The sequence below is a fragment of the Cicer arietinum genome, chromosome 4, assembly GCF_000331145.2.
Source record: "Cicer arietinum cultivar CDC Frontier isolate Library 1 chromosome 4, Cicar.CDCFrontier_v2.0, whole genome shotgun sequence".
NCBI lineage: Eukaryota > Viridiplantae > Streptophyta > Magnoliopsida > Fabales > Fabaceae > Cicer > Cicer arietinum.
Window position 1 is genome coordinate 64,250,868 of NC_021163.2, and position 21,532 is coordinate 64,272,399.

Genomic DNA, 21,532 nt, shown 5'->3' on the forward strand with positions numbered 1-21,532 from the left:
CATCAGAGTCTGCTTTCAGCACTGGAGGAAGGGTGTTGGATCCTCATCGTAGTAATCTTACACCTACGATAGTGGAAGTGCTTGTTTGCACTCAAGATTGGCTTAAAGGATCTCCTTTCTCAAATCTATTTGACGAGGACCTTGAAGAACTTGAAACCTTTGAGAAAGGTATGTCACAATATTTTTAGTTCTACAAACTTTGTATTGTATTTTAAATTTTTTGAAACATAATGAAATGCTCTTTTTTGCAGAGATCATTTCTCCAACGCTCTACGCAACAGCATCTGCTAGTGTCATTAGTCTTGACGATTAAAGACATTTGTTTCTATTTTGTTTAGCTCAAAGAAAGCTCAAAGAATTAGGTGAGTGAAACCAAGTGTTTCAGTATTTATATGGTTATTGAACTCTACATGTTATTTTTTGAAATTACTAACTGGTGTCATTTTTTTATTTTTAATAACTGTTTGCCATTATTTTAGCTGCACTTGTTCGCTTTTCTATAGCGGGAAACTTCCTCGTGGGACTCTTGAAGTTGTTTTGATCAGCGCCAAAGGCCTTGAAGACAATGATTTTCTCTGTAAGTAATATACTATGCATAAAAATGTTAAATTCAGATACTGCATATATCAATGAATTTTCCTTTTTCACTGAAATTTATTCATAAAAAAATGGATCCAAATGTTTGAGTTTTAATTTTTAGATATATTAAAGCTGGTTTGGTGGATCTAGATACTTGTAATAACCAAATTAAACTACAAAAAATTATTTATCTAAAGTTGGACTGATCTACATATATTTGTTGTTCATAAAGCTTGTTAATTTGAGTCTATTTTTCTTTGATAATAGTTGAATTTGAGATTCAGTTGAAGTCAATTTTTCTTTGATCTGATTAATGACTATTGACATTATTGACAACTAGTTATAATCATATAATAATGTTGAATTATGAATTTGATTATTCAAATTGATCAAAATGGTCCTTTAAAGTTCTGATGATCTTTGTTCTCAATGAGCAGCTAGCATAGATCCTTATGTGATTCTCTCTTACCGGGCACATGAGCACAAGAGTACTGTGCAAGAAGGTGCTTTTCTGACAAACTTAACTTGTAATTTGCTTAGTTGACATTTTGGATCTGTTTCTATAGATGCACTTTAGATATTATTTATATGTTATATATGCTTCAAACTTCACAGGTTGGGTATGATAAATTGGGTTTGTCTATTGGTCTTCAATTCATTGGAAGGCCTTGGTCTGAAGCAACACTAATCCACTTAGCATTTGCAATGCAGGTAAACATTTCTTTCATTGTATTGAATATACACTAGTACAATATTGGTCATTTTCTTTTATATCATTCAAATAATTTTTCTTGTGTTCTGTTTTATATTATTAATTTTTTTTTTATAATTGTGCATGTAATAATAAATGTACAGCATATTCAGATTAAAGAATCATTATATTTGTAAGCTTATGAAGAACTTTTTATGTGTGATTTCAGGCTATCTGCATGTCAGATTACAGAAAGCCAGAGCATTACTATGATCTGCTAAGAAGATAAAAAGGAAGAATAGTAGCAGTAGCACATTGTTTCCAGCTAAAGGAAAGCCTTCATTGTAGTGTGTTTGAGCTAGTGGGATTTTTTCTTTCTTTTTTCCTTTTGGTGGATTGGATTTCATCCATTATTAGTACAAAACTTGATGTCTTTGATAGTGGTTTCAATTTTTGGATTTTTTATTCAATTTCATCAGCGTTTAAATTAGATTTTGGTATTCAATATCACTTGTGAATGCATGCCTTTTTTTTCCAAATTCTTCTGGGCAAAAAGTGAAAATGTGTAAAAAATTTCAATTTTGAGAACCGGTTCGGTTTGAAATATTAAACCGGTTCACTAGTTTCAAGAACCGGTTCGGTTCGGTTTTATAAACTGTAAACCGGTTCGGTTCGGTTTTTTCTGAACTGAAAACCAGTTCGGTTCGGTTCGGTTTTCAAGCATAACTGAATTTTGCCCACCCCTACTAAAAACAGCACAAAAAGCACAGTTCTAGCGGGTTCTTCATAAATATACGCCAAACCAAAAAAATGGACATAAGTTTCAAGAATGACAACAGACTGGGTGAGAAAGTTGCACACATTCAAGCTCCAAAGAAACTCAAGTGAGAAAAATCACAATGAATATTGCAAAATCAGCTTAGATGCAATTGTTTTTCTTTTTGGTATTTAACATTAAGCATTATTCTCTACAAGTGCCTTAGATAACCAAAGAAAACACACAAATCATACAATTTGAATTACTCCAATAATATCACTATTCCTAATTTTCCTAAACTCATATAAATCACATCTCCAAAAGTTCATAATAACCGTTACGAACACATAAATCACATCAACCGTAAATCACCACAAACCACATTAATATATCAGAGTTCTCCCCACCGCTAACTCGGTGCTAACGGTCTCGATTCCTTTTCGAGACTCAATGAGCTAACTACATAAACATGAATATTTATAACAATTTGTTCACCATAAAATTAATCCAAACACAACAAAATTCCTAAAATTAAATATTTCTCACACACCAAACTTTTAAAATCAAATAATCTATATTATTTACTTAAACTAAATAAAACGAATATTGTCCAAATTTCACATTCTCATACTCAACTATTAAAGCACTGAAATATTTGAGTTAATAAAATAATATAAACTTATTTTCTTTTTAAACTCAATCAAAGAGTAATTAAAAGAGTAACATTTTAAACTCTAATCATTTTTAATTTCAATTTATCTTTTTGCTCAAACTCATTAACTTAGTTAAAATTTGAACTTTTTCACAACTTTAACAACTCTAAATTTTTCGTAAAATTTCAACTTCAGTTCAAACTCATTTATTTGAAAATAACTCTTTACGTTACTCAAACACATCAAATTTAATCACTACACATATAAATCACATTAAATTCATTTTCTACAAATTCACACATCAAATACATCAAATTTCTTTTCCACAAAATCACAAATAATGTCCTAAATGCAAACTAAAAATTTGGAAGGAGCCCTTACCTTAACGTTAGCTCTAACACGAGATTACGGTAGCGTAATTAATTCCGGTAAAATTTTAGTTCGTGACGTCGCGTCGAAAACTAGATCACTAGCACTGCAGCATGTCGATGAGCAACTTTCTCTTCTGTCACTTCTCGAATGGAAGCTTAGATCTAGTAAATAAATGTGGGTTTGTGTTTTATGGTTTTAGTTTTGTTTTTGGAAAACAAAGGAAATAAGGAGAAGAAGATTCACGAGGCCTTGCTTTCTGTTTCTCTGTCCGTTTCCTTGCTTTCTTATCTATATATATATATATATATATATATATTACTAAAACCAAACTACAAATATTCTAAAAATATCTAGATATTTTATAAAATTATCATTTCACTCATCACTTCCCAAACCACTTTTTGTTAAAAATATCAACTATCGTCGCAACTCAGTTGACAGATACAATTTTCAGCAACCCAAGGTATTTTTAACAAAATTGTCTGGTATTAAATTCTTCGTAACGTAAATAAATAAAACTATTGCTCGACGAATAATTTAATCGGGGATCCAAAAATATTTTTGGCATTAAATTCACAAAATACTAAAATACAATAATTTGGCTAAAAAGCCTCAGAGTTCAACACTAAAATACCCTAAAATTGCATAATTTATGATTTAAAAACTATGAGTCTTACATTTAACATGTTGGAGAATGATGTTAGCACGCTGGAGATTAATGTTAACTTGCTGGAGAATGATCAGAATGATGTCAAGAATGTTCTTCGTTCTTGACAGTCAAGTTGGAGAAGGTTCAGATCTGTTTGGTCTTGCTAATTTGTGATCTTCTCTCTTTGTGATTCGAGTAGTTTCTTTGAATCTGATAATCTCAGTTTGTTCCTTGCCAAGTGTTGATTATATAGATGTAAAATCTAGAGGCTAAAACTTCTTTTAACTAGTGGAGATTGATTGATTTTGAAGCTGTGATGATCATTCTTGAAACTGGAGAACATTCTCCGTTTTCTAGATTTTGTTAAGAATATTATCCATTCTTGTTTGTTCAGTTTCTTGCCTTTTTATGTTGATTTCTTTGCTTTGTTTAAATCCTACATTTAAATTAATACACTAAAAAACACAAGTTAAATTAACATAACATTTAGAATCATAATTAACATTTTTAATTAACATTTTTAATTAACTTTTTGTTTATTTTCGTCAAAACATTACATGGAGATTTTGTCTCAACATAAAATCCCCAAATATGAATGACCGGTTACAGTATCAAGTAAACCGTGATTGTGTGTTCCACAACGAACACTAATTTTCCATCCTTAACCGATACTTAACGGTATACATCTGAGGGTAAAGAGACAATTTTTCTTGTGATAACAAGTTACTATTGATTTTGATTTTTATTTATATCTTCCACCTCTTTTGCATCCCAAAATAAATATGTTTTTTCTTCTCCTCTGTATCAATTCAAATTTCATTTTTCCTTTCAATGTTTTTTGCACATTCAAATACAATTTCTCGATAGTGAAATACCTACAAAATAAGTTTCAAATAAAACATCAAATATATATCTATAATAAAAATTTGATCGGTGTTGGATTATCAGTAATAACACTTGATCGCACGGTTAATTTTTATGTAGAATCTATAACCGTTCTTGAAACAGTAACTTCAACTCTACTCATATATAATTTTAAAAATAGTAATAAATTTAATCAATAATAATATTAGAAATCTAATTTTCAAAGTAAAATTTTAATTATTATTAAAATAATTAAGTATATTTTGAAAATTTATCATAAATTAAAACTTTCGAAATTGAATTACTTCAAAAATTTGAAAGTTTCGAAAATTTGAAAGTTTTGAGATTTATGTTTCGAATGTTTTAAATTCATCAAAACTTTCGAAAGTTTTGATGATTTCTGGAAAACACACTTCGAAATTTTCAAATTTATCCAAACTTTCGAAACTTTCATAAAATTCGGAAAAATTGCATTTCGAAATTTTGACATTTATCAAAACTTTTAAAAATATCAACAAAACTAACTTTTTATATTTTGAAAGTTTGAAATTTTTGAATGTTTAAAAATATTTTATAATTTTTGAATGTTTAAAAATGTTTAAAAATATTTTATAATATTTTAAAAATATCTAGTCATCATAATCGAAAACCTTCTTTACTTTATTGATTTATTTTTTACTCGAGAGAACCTTCTTTCCTTGTAGCCCTAAAAATAAATATTCAATACCTTGCCCCAAATAGAAATCACACCAACACCGCCCCAATTTACTTAAACAATCTAGACCGTCGATATTTTTGTTGCCAACTAATCACAGCTGTTTATTTTCTCCACACTCCACTATATAATAAAACGATCGTAACCCTTTTTTTACCAAACCCAATTTGCCGCGTCGAATTTGCATCATTACAATTTCTCTCCAATTTTCAATTCTTAGTTTCATGAAAGGATCATCGATCTGTTTCTCATAAGATCGTTAGAGTTCTACAAAATATGTTTCACTTATGAAAATTCTCATTCAATGAAGTCGCGAATCTGCCACCGTGAGGTAATTTTCCTTTTTTATTCGTTTCAATTTCGTTTAATCGATTACGCTTTATATTTTTATTTTTCAGATATCGGTTGATCCGCGAATGATCGTGTGTTTTTCTGTGAGGTTCGTGTTTGAATCAGAGCAATTAACACGGAATCAATTGTATAATTGTAGAGTTTATGATAACAATCGTATAGGATATTAATTATATTTTGTATCCATTGCAAATTCGGTTGGCGAGATCAGAAGTTTAGGCATAGCAACACAAGGTATTTGACAATTTGTTGTGTTTCTATGTTATTAGTTTGTTAATTGTGAATGGATCTTTGCTATGTCAGGTGCGCTTGCATAGCAGATCCGAAAAATCTTAATAAAATTGAAGTTATTTTGTTTTGAGAGGGGAGAGATAGGTTTGGGGATTTTTTTTTTTTCCCCAACCTATTTTTCTTTCCCTCTGTTGTGCGTGTGTGTCTTGTGTCTTCTCCTTTCTCTTTTCTATTCTGTTATTTTTTTCTTCTTTTATTTTTCAATGCACCCCACCGCATCGCACATGATATGATTCTAATCAGCAATCTATCGTCGTTACGAAACCCAATTCAACAAGTAATCGCCGACATGATTATTTTGTTTATTTTGTTATAATATTGCTCAATTTATCATAGAATTAAGTAATTTATAATCTGTTTTATACTAATAATTAACTCACATCCTGAATTCATGACATTATTTTACGGTGTATTTGATTAAATTGAAGGGTATGGCTGCAATTTAATTCTACGATATGTTGTTTGTTGTTCACGCTTCAATCATCTAAGACAGACACGTCCAATATTCTTGATCAATTGACTATTTTATTTTACCACTTACATTTCAATGTCTTTTCGTTATTTCTAGTAATAAATTTTGTTAAGTTAACTATTATTGGAATTCAGTCAAACATTTAACCAAAGGAATTTTCTAACATGCACTTGGTTTTGTAGTGGTACACATTCAACAAGTATACTCAGAAGAGGAAAAAGTTACTGTCAATTCAATATTCTATAATTTTAATTCAATTCAGTATCAAACATATTGATATACCTTTTCATTACCACTTAAGAGTTTTTAATTTTGTACAATAACTGAGTTGCATTGGATCATCTGAATTATTTGTCTGGGCAAGCAAGCTTATTTAGTGAATACAAAAAAATATGCAGATGCATATGTCATTTAAATATATAATATCAAGTTCTCAACTCATGAAGTTTATCTAAATTTCGGTGTATATCTTTATGTTGGTAAATATCTGATAAACCATCTTTGCTCAATACTATGACTGTTGATACTGGTCGGCGATTCTCTGCTGTATCTTATGCTCTTCATTGGATTTGTAATTGGGTTTCTCGGGTTGGGAGTTTGTTGTATGAAATGTTTTAAAAAGAAGCTGAGGAGCTCACTAACTGGTGATCAGGGATGGCTATATGAACTGTATCAATTGCTTCTTCATGTTGTAGTTATCATATGGATGATTCAAGCTCTTTGGACAAATTGTGCTACTACTTTGTGAAGTAGTGGAAGTCATTTGATGCTTTGCTTGAGGTATTTGTTTTCACCCTGAATGATAGATTGACCATTCCTGATTCATGGCAATGAATAAAGTTATAACGTTTCTTGTGTTTTGTGGTTTCAAATCTGCATAATAGCCCTTTTTTATCGAACATTGTTTCCAAGGTGATTATGTAGTTCTTTGTTGGGGATTGATCGATTTTACATTGTAAAAAAGCCAGTTTCAAAGGGTTTAGGCACTAATGCTCTTAATGTTGTTTTGGAATATTGATTTCATAAAGGAAGATGTTTTAACATTCATTAGTCAGTAATATCATCATCGTATGGCCTAAATATTCTATGTTATGTCAGTGGTATAGTTATGTTGAGATGGCCTTTAGCTATTAGAGATTGAAGTTTGTATCTTCCAAATACAATGATTTTTTCCAGGTTTATATTTGATGGTGGAACTTTTGACTTCGTGCTGGAGACTCGAGTGCAAGAGATTTTGGCTTTATGTCCTACATAAACAATAAACGATTTTGCATATCCAAAAATTTGTGACCAGTCTTGTGTCTTTTATAGCCTTGGTCATCATTACTGCATTACTGAATTTCTTCGTCATTGTTCCATAATCCCAGGAACACTGGTATTTATCTCTGTTTATTTCATCTTTATTTTACTCTGCTCATGTTATTATTTGGTTTTAACTTTCGTTAATATTTGCTGCACTGTAATGACTGGGTAATGCATGCAATTTACTTCAATTGTTAACTTTGTCTTTTGCTTAATTGTATTTTTGTTATCTATTATCAATTTTAGCATTGGGATGACATCGAGCTGACATGCAATACAAGGTGTAGGGTCAAGGGTATCCACAATCTGCTTTACTTTGCTAAGTTTAAACGAAAAGACTCACTGTAACAAGAGTTTATCATATTATGCTGGTTTTAATTTTGGGGGTCTAGTGTAGAATTGCTAGTATTGGAAGTCGCTTATTTTTATTCTCCCAATGATATGATGCTTTTGGTAGTAGTCGAAGGTTTATATATATGGGTGAAAGGATCATATATAAAGAGACCTTTTTCTTCCTATATTTTTTAAAATTCACAAATGTGAGAAGATATACGTTCGTATGTGAAAAAAAATGGAATTACATTATTTGCCTTCAATATTTTGTTAGCTAAACAAATGTATATTTTAATTTTAAAATATCAAATTGAAATCTTCAGTCTGATCTTTGATCGAACAATTATGAATTTTTAATTGTTTGAATGGATGAATGTCTGACAGTAGAAAATTCTAATCTGAAAAAACCGTTTTTTCTTGAAATATATACTTTTTCTGGAAGTATACTTATTAAATACTGTGTGTTGGAAAAGAAGCCTCCTATATAAATGAGCAAATCCCGGAGGTTCAGTATCTAAACTACTCAGATGCGATGCTCTTGACACATAATTTTTTTTTAGTTTTCCGTGGCCTGTCATTTGTGGTATTTCCTTATTTTTTGTTGGTAGATTTGCTATTTTATGATAAAATAAAAATGATAAAACTGTATATTGAAGGTGCTACTTTTCCTTGCACTCGATTGTAAAACACCCCAGGTTTCTGGGAGTACATTTTTTAGATGACACATTGTCTGAAGCAAAGCACTTTCAGACCCCACAATGTTTGGGATTATACTATGTGTTCATCCGTTTTTAAATTAAGAGTGCTGATATGATCCTAAAAAGTGAACCTGCTACGACGTGCCTTTGATCTCATGTTAAGTTCAATGTTTAAAATAAGAAATTATTTCAGTCTCTAATGGATCCATATGCTCATATTGGAATGAGCCCTCTCCTATTCGTATGGGAGGTTGGTGGTTCGAATCCACCTGGATCCGCCTTGTGTCATGTTTAAGTTTAGCAGTTAGCACTCATATTTATCTTCTTTGTGTGGAAATTGACGTTTTGGTCACCATGTAGTTCAGTGGAAAGGTAAAATCATTGCTTGGTAAACAATGTTATTTTAAATGGTGAAAGTTTATGATTAGTTATGCATGCTCCATTTATTCATTGTGTTATTGTTTTTCATGTTTCATTAAATATCATTTTTGGGTATTGATATGAGATTGATGCTCCATTTATTCATTGTGTTATTGTTTTTCATGTTTCATTAAATATCATTTTTGGGTATTGATATGAGATTGATTTGAGGTTATTGTCATAGTAGTAGAATTACTGCTCCGAACAACGACTATGCTCCTCATATGGGAGGTGATGTATCTAGCTGTGCAGAGGCCTGACATGAACCCATTCAAACACATGTATAATTGCTACAAAGACGAATCATTTTGAATGGGATTAAATCAGATTTTTTAATGTAGTTGATCTAGCTGAACTGTAGGTAAAGGTGTCGAACTCAGCTCATGTATAATTGCTACAAAGACGAATCATTTTGAATGGGATTAAATCAGATTTTTTAATGTAGTTGATCTAGCTGAACTGTAGGTAAAGGTGTCGAACTCAGCTCGATGCTTTGCCATCTAAGACCAATCTAAATATTATATCACCACAAGTCTCCAGCAAAATCACATTTAAAATCAAACATTTTGCTCATCGTTGGATCAAGATTGCAATCCATTGTGTGGGTTAGTAATACAGGAATGGAGAACAACAATGGAGTAAGCAATCCCATAGTACATGTAGTGATACTCTTAAAAAAGAAGGATAAGCACATCTTGACATCACTCTTTATAAGCAAATGATAGGCAGCCTAAGGTACCTTACTATTACCCGACCCAACTTGATGTTTGTAGTATGTCTTGCTAGTCGATACATGTTTGCACCTATTGAAGCACATTTTCATGTGGTAAAGAGGGTGTTGTGATACATTAAAAGTACAATGGAGTTTGGAATCTTGTACAAACGAGGAGGAGATGGGAAGGTGTTACCATACATATATAGTGACTATGCAGACGAGTAAGATGATCGCAAAAGTACACCGGATTTTGTTTTTTTTAATGTGTGGAGGAGCCATTGCCTAGAGTTCGAAAAAACAACCCATTGTTGCCCTTTCAACCATAGAGGCAGCATACATAGCAGCAGTATCATGTGCAACTCAAAGAATTTGGATGAGAAGAATACTTGACAATATTGGAGATAATCAGGATGATTGTATTGTGATTAGGTTTGATAACAGTTCTACAATTCAACTTTCTAAGAATCTAGTATTCCACGGTGGAAGCAAGCAAATTGAGGTACAATTCCATTATCTGAGGGATCTAACTAGAGAAAGAACGGTGAAACTAATACATTGTGGAACACAAGATCAGATAGGCGACATTATGACAAAACCACTTAAGCTCGAGGCATTCGCAAGACTAAGGAAGATGTTAAGAGTGTTGGAAGTTCCAATTTAAATTGATGTGCTTTTAGCATGCAGTTTAGGGAAGGATTTTAATTAGATCTTAATTGAATAACTTCAGTCTTATATTATAGGGTGACTCAATAGTAATTGTTAATTATGTTTCCTTATATTTCGATATAAGTTGGTCCTTAGAAATTAGGAGTTTTAGTTGTCTCTATACTATTTAAGTTGACAAACCATCGATAATAAAGTTATCGAGTTTGATCTTTCTAATTTACAACAGCTTTATACAAATCTTTCACAACATAAGATCACCAATACTCTTCATCTTCATCAATTTGGTCTTCCAATGTACCAATAAAAAATTACAAAAATTAAAAAATGTCATCAATGTCTTTGGTCAAATTTGTCTGTTCCTAAGAAAGATCACACCTCTAAATAAAGAAAATTAATTAACGAAAGTCATTAGGGGACGTTAGAGTGAAAGTCATGTTTTCAACTCATTTCTCTAAAAAAAATATAACAATTAATTACGACAGTTAGTATTTGAAAAATAAAATTAAAGGCTTCAAATAACAACTCCCAATGTGTTATTAGTATACTATTGATATAAAATCTAGTTAAACAAGTGTTAGTTTATGGGGGTGTCCAAAAGCTTCCCAATAGAAGCCCAAGTAACCTTTAAAAAAAAGAGTTTTGTACCGTGCACCCCCAACTTGTACCTCCCATCCCCATGAAAAATATCATATTGCTTCTATTTTTATCTATAAAACCCCCAAAAAAGTTCTTTTCCTCTTTTTTTACCCTTTTTTTTTTTTTGAAATTTTGAATTTTACGAATCACAAATTTGCAAACATTCGAACCTTCGAAACTCAAAAGTAAGATAATCTTCGAAACTTTGAAATTTTCGAAACATTATTTTTTCAAATCGTCGGAAGTTTCCATGAACATGAAAATTTTTTAAGTTCATTTTTTTCTATAATTTTGAAACTTTCGAAGTTCATTTTTTCCAAAATTTTGAAACTTTAGAAAGTTTCCATGAACATGAAACTTTCTAACAATCTAAAGTTTCGAAATGTAAAGTTCAAAAACAAGAATATTTAGTTTCAAAACTTTAGAATTCATGGAAAGTTCCGTAATTATTTCTGAAGTTTGGCCTTCAATGAAACTTTTGAAACAAGTTCAAAAGTTTTGAACAATACAAAAGTTCTGAAATACATTTTTATTTTTTTAGTTTTTTTTCATTATTTTTTTATTATTATTGATATATTGCAGTGCCTAGAATGAGATGTGCATTTGGCCAAATTATTCGCAACGAGATAGGTGATAGATGTGATGGTGCATAGAGAATTCCACCAACGGCATCAAACAGACGACAGAACGAAGCAAATCGTCCAACGAAACAGCTTCGTCGGAGATAGGATGTCTAGGATGATGTCGTTGAGTTTACTGAGCCGACACAAATGGAGGAGGATACCCTTGAGTCTCCACAAATCGAGTAGACTGAGGAGCAGTATCCTACACATGCTGATGATGTTGATGATATTCATGATGCTGATGAGCAGGATCAACAACCTAGATTTTCCAGGAGAGTAATGGTAACACATGTGTCGACACATTATGAACACCACGTGGCTCGAAGACTATGGGAATGAGAGGTATAATTTAATTAATTTTTAATTATATTTAATTAATTGTTTATTTAAATTTATTTTAATAATTTTTATTTACTTTAAGTTTATTTAATTAATTTTTATTTAAGTTTATTTAATTAATTTTTTATTTAAGTTTATTTAATTAATTTTTTATTTAATTAATTGTTTATTTAATTTTATTTAATTATTTTAATTAAGTTTATTTAATTAATTAATTGTTATGTAATTACTCGTAGGATCGTGGGTCGTTAAAAGTTATTACTCAGGGATTGAAGCTGAAGAAATTTGCTGAAGTTCTTGTGTCATATCTCGTACTGCTACATCTGTCTTCAACTTACCTCACTATGGTTGATGCTGGTCTGATATCTGCATTTGTTGAAAGGTGGCATAGGAAGATCAGTTCATTTCATTTGCCATTTGGAGAGATAAACATCATGTTAAACGGTGTCGCGACTCTCATTCACATCTCATACCATGTAAATTTTTTGATGCACATGTAAATATGAACACTAATAATGCTACAAGAGTTGCACATAAGTACTTAGGTGCAACATAGGAGGAAACACTAGCTGAGATTAATTATAATAAATGTACCCAATATAGATTGCAATGATTGCGTGATTTATATAATCGTCTCATTCAAATTAACTAGTTTGAGTGTGCAGCTAGAACATACTTGTTGCCCTTTCGCATTTAGTTGATAATCACTATTTTTTCCAATAAAACACATATGCGTGTGGAGGCAAAATATGTTAGTTTATTTATTGATTTAGATCATTGTCGGGACTATTCGTGGGGTACCGCGACATTGGTTTTCCTTTATGAAAACTTGGGAGATGGAGCTGTCAACGACACTCGACAATTGGGAGGTTACATGCCACTATTACAGGTATATGATTTATATTAAGTTGTGTCATTTATTTATTTACTTATTTATCTATTTAATTATTTATTTATTAAGTTGTGTTATACATGGTGTTATTTATGGTGTCGTCGTGGAAAAATCTCTATCAGTTACAATAACTTTAGAAATTAAAGTCCTAGAACGTCGGCCTAATCCTATCAGTTACAATAATTTTTTAGGCCTAATCCTGGCCTACGGCCTATCGTAGGCTTTTTTTTCGGTCTGGTCTAGCCTTTTTAAAAGTCTGGTCTGGTCTGGGAAACCTATTTAAAATCCTTATTCATATTAAAACAATTAAATGCTCTACCTATACCACATGATGGTATCCACATACCAATATCAATGTACATATCTATATATATTAAACAAAGAATAATTTTTAAAATTTTTGAAACAAACATCCTTTAAACCCTAAAACATAATTCTTGGTTTCAAAGAATAGATTTTTTTTTTCTGAAACAAACGCACTCATTATTACCTCTAAAACAAATATTGAACGACTATTGAGTTATTGACTAATTGAATGGCAACCGAATATGGAACGACTACCAAATATGGAATGACTGCCGAATATGGAATGACTACTAAGTGATTGCCTAATCGATAGAATTTAAAATAAGAAATAATATTATTAATATAATAATAATAATAATAATAATAATAATAATAATAATAAAATAACATTAATAAATAATTAAATATATATAGGTCGGTCTGTCGGTCTTAATAGGTTTTTTTATAAGCCTAAGTATAACCTATTTAAATAAATAGGCTTTAAAAATAGTCTGAGCATAGCCTTTTTATTAAATAGGTCAGGCCACATAAGTAGGTCAGGCCATGTTGTCGCTCTTGTTTCAAGTAAGCAAACCCAACCGAAAAAGTCAAACTAGTAGATGTGACACTGACAATTTCAAGTAATGATAATTGATATCTATTTGTTTTGTATGTGCTATCACATATCAAAACAAAATGAAACGTGTTTAACAACTTTATACAATCATGATGCATCCAAAAGATATCTCTCAAAACATCTTAATTCTTTCGTCTTCTTGTCCAATGCACATAATTTTCTTGTTGTATTAACTTCAATAAATGTTGCATTTTTCTGTGTACGAACCTCTCAGCAATGATCGATAAGTACTCCTTACTTTATATATTTGATTGGGAATTGTCAGATTAGCTTTATTTCTCTCTTTCAAAGCATTCAAAATAAATCTTGGTGCAAGCTTATACTTTATCATGCCATTGACAAATTTCCTCTCTTCTTCGTTTTAACTAAAGTAGTAATGTCAATTTACAAAAAATGGGGGGTTTGAATTGTAAATTCACCATTTTAAAAATTCATATTAAAAATTTAAGAAAATAACTCAAGATTGATCTTGGTTGTGAAAACAAAAAACAGATAACGTTCTTGGTTTTAACCAGAAAATGTGACACCATAAACCTCAAAATAACATTTATAATAATATATACTAAATTATTTGAAGAAAACTTGCAGCGGATAAAGAAAATATGTTAAAGAGAATAAAAAACATTAATATCTAATTTAGGATATTATATTTCTCTAAATAAACATGTAAAAATTCAACTTTGTTCCTCAATTAAAATAGTGGAATATCAATGAACTTGATTTAACTAGAATTTCTTGATTTCATTCCCAAGACTTACTCGTACTAAGTTTTTATATAAAAAATATTTGTAATAACATAAGTAAAATACACATTACAACTCTTAATTCCTAGTATCACCTATCAGAGCGGGGTTTCTCCCAAACTTGAACTTCGAGACTCATTAACCTGTAATGACTGCGATTTCGCAAGCGCAGGGCCAAGCCAGTCAAACACAGACAACGAATGAGGTGAGTTTTGAAATCATGTTGATAGTATAATATAAATAAGAGGAACACACAATTAATCATCAATAAACCGTATCATTACACAAATATTCTTCAAAGAAAAACATCACATTGTATAGTCAAAATCAAGGAAAATCAATACACTTCACTATAACATCAAATCATCGCAGAAATTATTATCACACATAATACATATTAATCACAACAAAACAATCACAAGAAAATGCAATGTTATGCATGAGCTTAGACTCTACTTCACAATGTGGTATCATTCTAACTCTGAAGTACTTGGTTAGGAGGCTTGATACTATGACACCATCTCGGTGGACAGACAATTCAAATTGGCCCTGTCCTCATAGATCCCTTCAACTCAACCCGAGACACATATACGTCACAATCGAGGTAAACGTGTGTTGTGTGGTAGCTCCCGACATTTGGAGTGCTACCTCCAAGTCACCTAGGAATTCCCCACCTGAATACCTCCAAGGTCTAACAATCTTTCCTTAAGGCTCAACAACAGACCGCCACGATCAGACTCATTCAGTTGTACTTCCCCGGAATCACTAGTCTTGTCAGACCCTACTTATATAATGACAAAATAATCTCCACTTCACAAATTCTCAATATTTATTTTCTCCCCTCGTTGACCTATGATACTCCATTAAGACCGTCATCTCAAACACAAATTGGAATCAAAATAATTTTACCAACTATGGGGTTACTTCAATATTCTCATCGCAAATTCATAATATCACTATCATTAATCATATCTCATCACATAAACTCATCACAATTTTATCGAATCATTATCATCAATCAAACATCATCATTATCATCACATAAACAAATCACATATTTATATCATAAATCACACATCATTATTAAATAAACTTACATTATACATTGCATTCACATAAACTCATTTAATCAAATATATGCACCAAATTCATTTGAAATCAATTATCACAATGATATCAAATATCACAATAATATCAAATATCACAATAATGTTAAATATCACAATAATATCAAATATCACACATTTAACGAAATTAAATAAATCAACACCTTATAAATATTTCTATTCCACATTTTAATCTCATAATTTTCTTATTTGCACATTAATTAATTTATCACTCAAAGGACTACTGTCATACGTAGCGAGCCCCAGATGAATCATTGGGAAATACGGTTTTCCCGTTCATCTCAATATATTACACTCATGAATTCAAACGCTCTCTCACCTCTTATCTTATTTCGACGCTTTCACACACGAATAGGATTCCACGAGTAAACATCCTTTGTTCATTGACTCTTTGTCTATCAATCGATCTAACTCGACAGTTTATGGGTAAACGTCAAAAATAGATTATGAGAAGACACTCTAAAAATTAAATTTCCAAAATCGGTCAAGTAAACTTACCATAAATCAGAAAATTAATCAGTGGATAATATAGCCACTTTTCACACGATCGTTTTGGTGTTGGTTTCACTCAAATCGGACTTACGGTGAAGAAGAACGGTGCAAAATAACGAATACTGTAAACGGAGAAATCGGGAATTTTATGGATAAGATTTGGGTTGTTAAAATTGTTTAATTGAATAGTTAAATGAGTAAAACAACATACTGAAATTTGGACGAAAACTGAGAAACTTTTCTGGAACAGTTATTGTTGTGTTTGTTTTAGAGTTGCCCGTGCAATCCCTTTTTTTTCTTTTTGGTTGTTTTATTTTATTAACAATTAGGGTTAGTAAAATCCATTGGTCCCATTATTTATTTTTAAATAAAACCAATAATTACTAAAACTAATGTTTTAACATAATTTAATTACTAAAATTTGCTAATATTTTCAAACTAATATTTTATAAAATAAAGTAATTAATCTTTTAAAATATATTAATAATCAAAACTCTCATATTCAAAATAATCACCTTAATGATATTATTTTTTTAAATACTTACATTAAAATCAACACTTTATATTAATTACTAAGTCATACTATATATATATATATATATATATATATATATATATATATATATATAATCACAATATCATAATAAGTATATAAAAATAAAGAAAATCAAACACAATATTACCACTATCTCAAGATACTAATTTATAAAATAAATAATTAAAATAAAATATATTTAGAATCAACTAAATATAATTAAGTACACATTTAATATTAGTCAAACGTATAAAAGAATATTATATTAATTGGGTGCGCGAATATACACGTAAAATCACATAAATACTTATTCTTCAAAATAAACACTAAAATACTATTGCTTTTAAAAAAATATATAATATGATAAAATAAAATATTTATTATTTATATCGCTCATTTAATATAATGTGTATCAAACTAGCACATCATAAAAAACATTCATATAACAAAAATTAATCGCAAAATTTATTAACATATATTTGATAATAATTTTAACATCAAATCAATTATTTAAAAAAAAAAACACATAAAATCCGTGTAAGGCAAAAATATCTAGTCAATCATAACCGAGAACCTTCTTTTTTTTCTTTTTTTCTTTTTTCTTTTTTACCTCGGGAGAACCTTCTTTTCTTTATAGCCCTAAAAATAAATATTCAATACCTTGCCCCAAATAGAAATCGCACCAACACCGCCGCAATTTAATTAAACAATCTAGACCGTCGATATTTTTGTTACCAACTAATCACAGCTGTTTATTTTCTCCACACTCCACTATATAATAAAACGATCGTAACCCTTTTTTTACCAAACCCAATTTGCCGCGTCAAATTTGCATCATTACAATTTCTCTCCAATTTTCAATTCTTAGTTTCATGAACGGGTCATCGATCTGTTTCTCATAACATCGTTAGAGTTCTACAAAATATGTTTCACTTATGAAAATTCTCATTCAATCAAGTCGCGAATCTGCCACCGTGAGGTAATTTTCCTTTTTTATTTGTTTCAATTTCGTTTAATCGATTACGCTTTATATTTTTATTTTTCAGATATCGGTTGATCCGCGAATGATCGTGTGTTTTTCTGCGAGGTTCGTGTTTGAATCGGAGCAATTAACACGGAATCAATTGTATAATTGTAGAATGTATGGTAACAATCGTTTAGGATATTAATTAAATTTTGTATCCCTTTCAAATTCGGTTGGCGAGATCAGAAGTTTAGGCTTAGCAACACAAGGTATTTGACAATTTGTTGTGTTTCTATGTTATTAATTTGTTAATTGTGAATGGATCTTTGCTATGTCAGGTGCGCTTGCATAGCAGATCCGAAAAATCTTAATAAAATTGAAGTTATTTTGTTTTGAGAGGGGAGAGATAGGTTTGGGGATTTTTTTTTATTTTTTTCCCCAACCTATTTTTCTTTCCCTCTGTTGTGCGTGTGTGTCTTGTGTCTTCTCCTTTCTCTTTTCTATTCTGTTATTTTTTTCTTCTTTTAATCTTCAATGCACCCCACCGCACCGCACATGATATGATTCTAATCAATAATATCTCGTCGTTACAAAACCTAATTCAACAAGTAATCGCCGGCGTGTTGATAGATAAGGTAATATAAAAAGGACATGATTATTTTAATGTTAAATATTTTAAAAACTGTTTTATACTAACAATTAACTCGCATACTAAATTCATGACATTATTTTACGGTGTATTTGATTAAATTGAACGATATGGCTTTTAATTCTACGATATGTTGTTTGTTGTTCACGCTTCAATTTATCCAAGGTAGACATGTCCAATATTCTTCATCAATTGGCTATTTTATTTTATCACTTACATTTCAATGTCATTTTCGTTATTTTTTGTAATAAATTTTGTGAACTTAAATATTGTTGCAATTCAGTCAAACTTTTAACCAAAGGAACTTTCTAACATGCACTTGGTTTTGTAGTGGTACACATTCAACAAGTATACTCCGAAGAGGGAAAAATTACTGTCAATTCAATATTCTATAATTTTAATTCAATTCAGTATCTATCATATAGATATAACTTTTCATTACCACTTAAGAGTTTTGAATTTTGTAGAATAACTGAGTCGAAGTGGCATTGGATCATCTGAATTGTTTGTCTGGGCAAGCAAACTTATTTAGTGAATACAAAAATATATGCAGATGCATATGTCAGTTAAACATATAATATCAAGTTCTCAACTCATGAAGTTTATCTAAATTTCGGTGTATATCTTTATGTTGGTAAAGATCTGATAAACCATCTTTGCTCAATACTATGACTGTTGATACTGGTCGGCGATTCTCTGCTGTATCTTATGCTCTTCATTGGATTTGTAATTGGGTTTCTCGGGTTGGGAGTTTGTTGTATGAAATGTTTTAAAAAGCAGCTGAGGAGCTCACTAGCTGGTGATTAGGGATGGCTATACGAACTGTATCAATTGCTTCTTCATGTTGTAGTTATCATATGGATGATTCAAGCTCTTTGGACAAATTGTGCTACAGCTTTGTGAAGTATTGGAGGTCATTTGATGCTTTGCTTGAGGTATTTGTTTTCATTGACCGTTCCTGATTCATGGCAATGGATTAAGTTATATCGATTATTTTATTTGCTTTCTTTGTTGAATTTTTCTAGTGTTTTGTCGTTTCAAATATGCATAATAGCCCTTTTTTATCGAACATTTATTTCTAAGGTGAATATGTAGTTCTTTGTTTGGGATTGCTCCATTTTACATTGTAAAAAGCCATTTTGAAAGTGTTTAGGCACTAATGCTCTTAATGTTGTTTCAGAATATTGATTTCATATAGGAAGATGTGTTTAACATTCATTAGTCTGTAATATCGTATGGTGTAAATATTCTATGTGATGCTTCGTGCTAGAGACTCGAGTGAAAGTTGTGCACAGTACAAGAGATTTTGGCTTAATGTCCTGCATAAACAATAAACTATGATGCTGGAGACTCGAGTGAAAGTTGTGTGCAGTACAAGAGATTTTGGCTCTATGTCCTGCATAAACAATAAACGATTTTGCTGGAGACACGAGTGAAAGTTGTGTGCAGTACAAGAGATTTTGGCTTTATGTCCTGCTTAACAATAAACGATTCTGCGATATCCAAAAATTTGTGAACTGTTTTGTGTATTTTATATCCTTGGTCATCATTACTGAATTTCTTCCACATTGTTCCATAATCCTAGGAACACTGGTATTTATCTCTGTTTATTTCATCTTTATTTTACTCTGATTATGTTAAATTTTTGGTGAATGTGTTGTTGTTTGGTTTTAACTTTTGATAATATTTGCTGCACTGTAATGACTTGGTAATGCAGACAATTTACTTCAATTGATAACTTTGTATCTTTTGCTTAACTATATTTTTGTTAATCTATTATCAATTTTATCATTGAGATGGCATGGACATACAATACAAGGTGTAGTGGCAAGGGGTCGTTGATTTGACTGAGTTTTTTATTTTTATGGATTGACTAGTTTCTATATGTACATATAATTAATCCTCATTGAGATGGTCAGAGAGTATCACAATCTACTTTACTTTGCTAAGTTTAAATGAAAAGACTCATTGTAAAGAGTCTATCATATTCTGCTGGTTCTAATTTTGGGGGTCTAGTTGGAGAGATTGTTAGTATTGGATGTGGTTTATTTATTTTAGGTAGTCGTCGAAGGTTTATTTATCTTTGGTGTTCGGCCAAGGTTTATTTATTTTGGGTGAAAGGCTCATATATAAAGGGAGCTTTTTCTCCTATATTTTTTGAAATTCACAAATGTGTCATAAGATATATTTTCATATGGGAAAAAATTGGAATTAGATTTTCTGCCTTCATTAATTTGTTGCATTTACTCAGTCAGAAACTCCAGTGGTCATCTGTTCTTGATTGTACCAGCTAAAAAAATGTGTATTTTAATTTTAAAATGTCAAATTTAAATCTTCAGAGTACCAGCTATGTGAATGGATGAAAGTTTGACAGTAGGAAAGTCTAATCTGAAAATTTTCTGTGGGTTGAAAAAGAAGCCTCCTGTATAAATGAGAAAAGCTCGGAGGTTCAGTATCTAAAATTCTCAGATGCACTTGGCCCAGTATAATTTTTTTGTTTTAGTTTTCTGTGGCCTCATTTGTGGTATTTCCTTTTTTTTGGTAAATTGGCCATTTTATGATAATAAAAAAATTAATGTGTTTTAGAACTGTATATTGAAGGTGCTACTTATCCTTGCGCTCGATTGTAAAACACCCCATGTTTCTCGTACTACATTTGGATGAAACATTGTTTAAAGGTGCACTTTCAGACACCATATAATTGTGATTATTTGGCATGTGTCTTTTACCTCATGTTAAGTTAAATGTTTAAAATAAAATTATTTAAAGCCTATGATGGATCCATATTCTCATATTGGAATGAGCCCTCTACTATGCGTATGGGAGCATGGTGGTTCGAGTCCACCTGGATCCGCCGTATGTCATGTTTAAGTTTAGCAATTAGCACTCATATTTATCTTTTTTGTCTGGAAATTGACGTTGTGGTCAGCATGTAGTTAAGTGGAAATAGGTTTAGTGGCATATGTTTAAAGAGAATTTTACTTTTCAATGGCAATAGTATCATCATTTAGGAATGGATATTGATGTCAAAAGCTCATATCGAAATTTTCTATACCATGCACATCATAATATATGTAAATCA

General features: G+C 30.7%; 3 long non-coding RNA genes across 4 annotated transcripts; all 3 read left to right on the plus strand.

The window, feature by feature from the left end:
* Window positions 1-9: 9 nt before the first annotated feature.
* Window positions 10-1,683, plus strand: LOC101509521 (uncharacterized). The gene is made up of 5 exons (XR_012162828.1): window positions 10-168; window positions 252-362; window positions 480-577; window positions 1,017-1,290; window positions 1,500-1,683. It is a non-coding gene; the product is annotated as an uncharacterized lncRNA (long non-coding RNA).
* Window positions 1,684-5,313: 3,630 nt separating this feature from the next.
* LOC101509946 (uncharacterized) lies at window positions 5,314-7,911 on the plus strand. Its single transcript, XR_189754.4, has 2 exons — window positions 5,314-5,611; window positions 5,679-7,911. It is a non-coding gene; the product is annotated as an uncharacterized lncRNA (long non-coding RNA).
* A 9,583-nt stretch (window positions 7,912-17,494) lies between these two features.
* Window positions 17,495-20,103, plus strand: LOC101509731 (uncharacterized). 2 transcript variants are annotated; one of them, XR_012162767.1, is made up of 3 exons: window positions 17,626-17,816; window positions 17,884-18,070; window positions 18,918-20,103. It is a non-coding gene; the product is annotated as an uncharacterized lncRNA (long non-coding RNA). The 2 variants fall into 2 exon arrangements; XR_189753.4 differs by having other exon boundaries at window positions 17,495-17,816; window positions 17,884-20,103.
* Window positions 20,104-21,532: the final 1,429 nt, after the last annotated feature.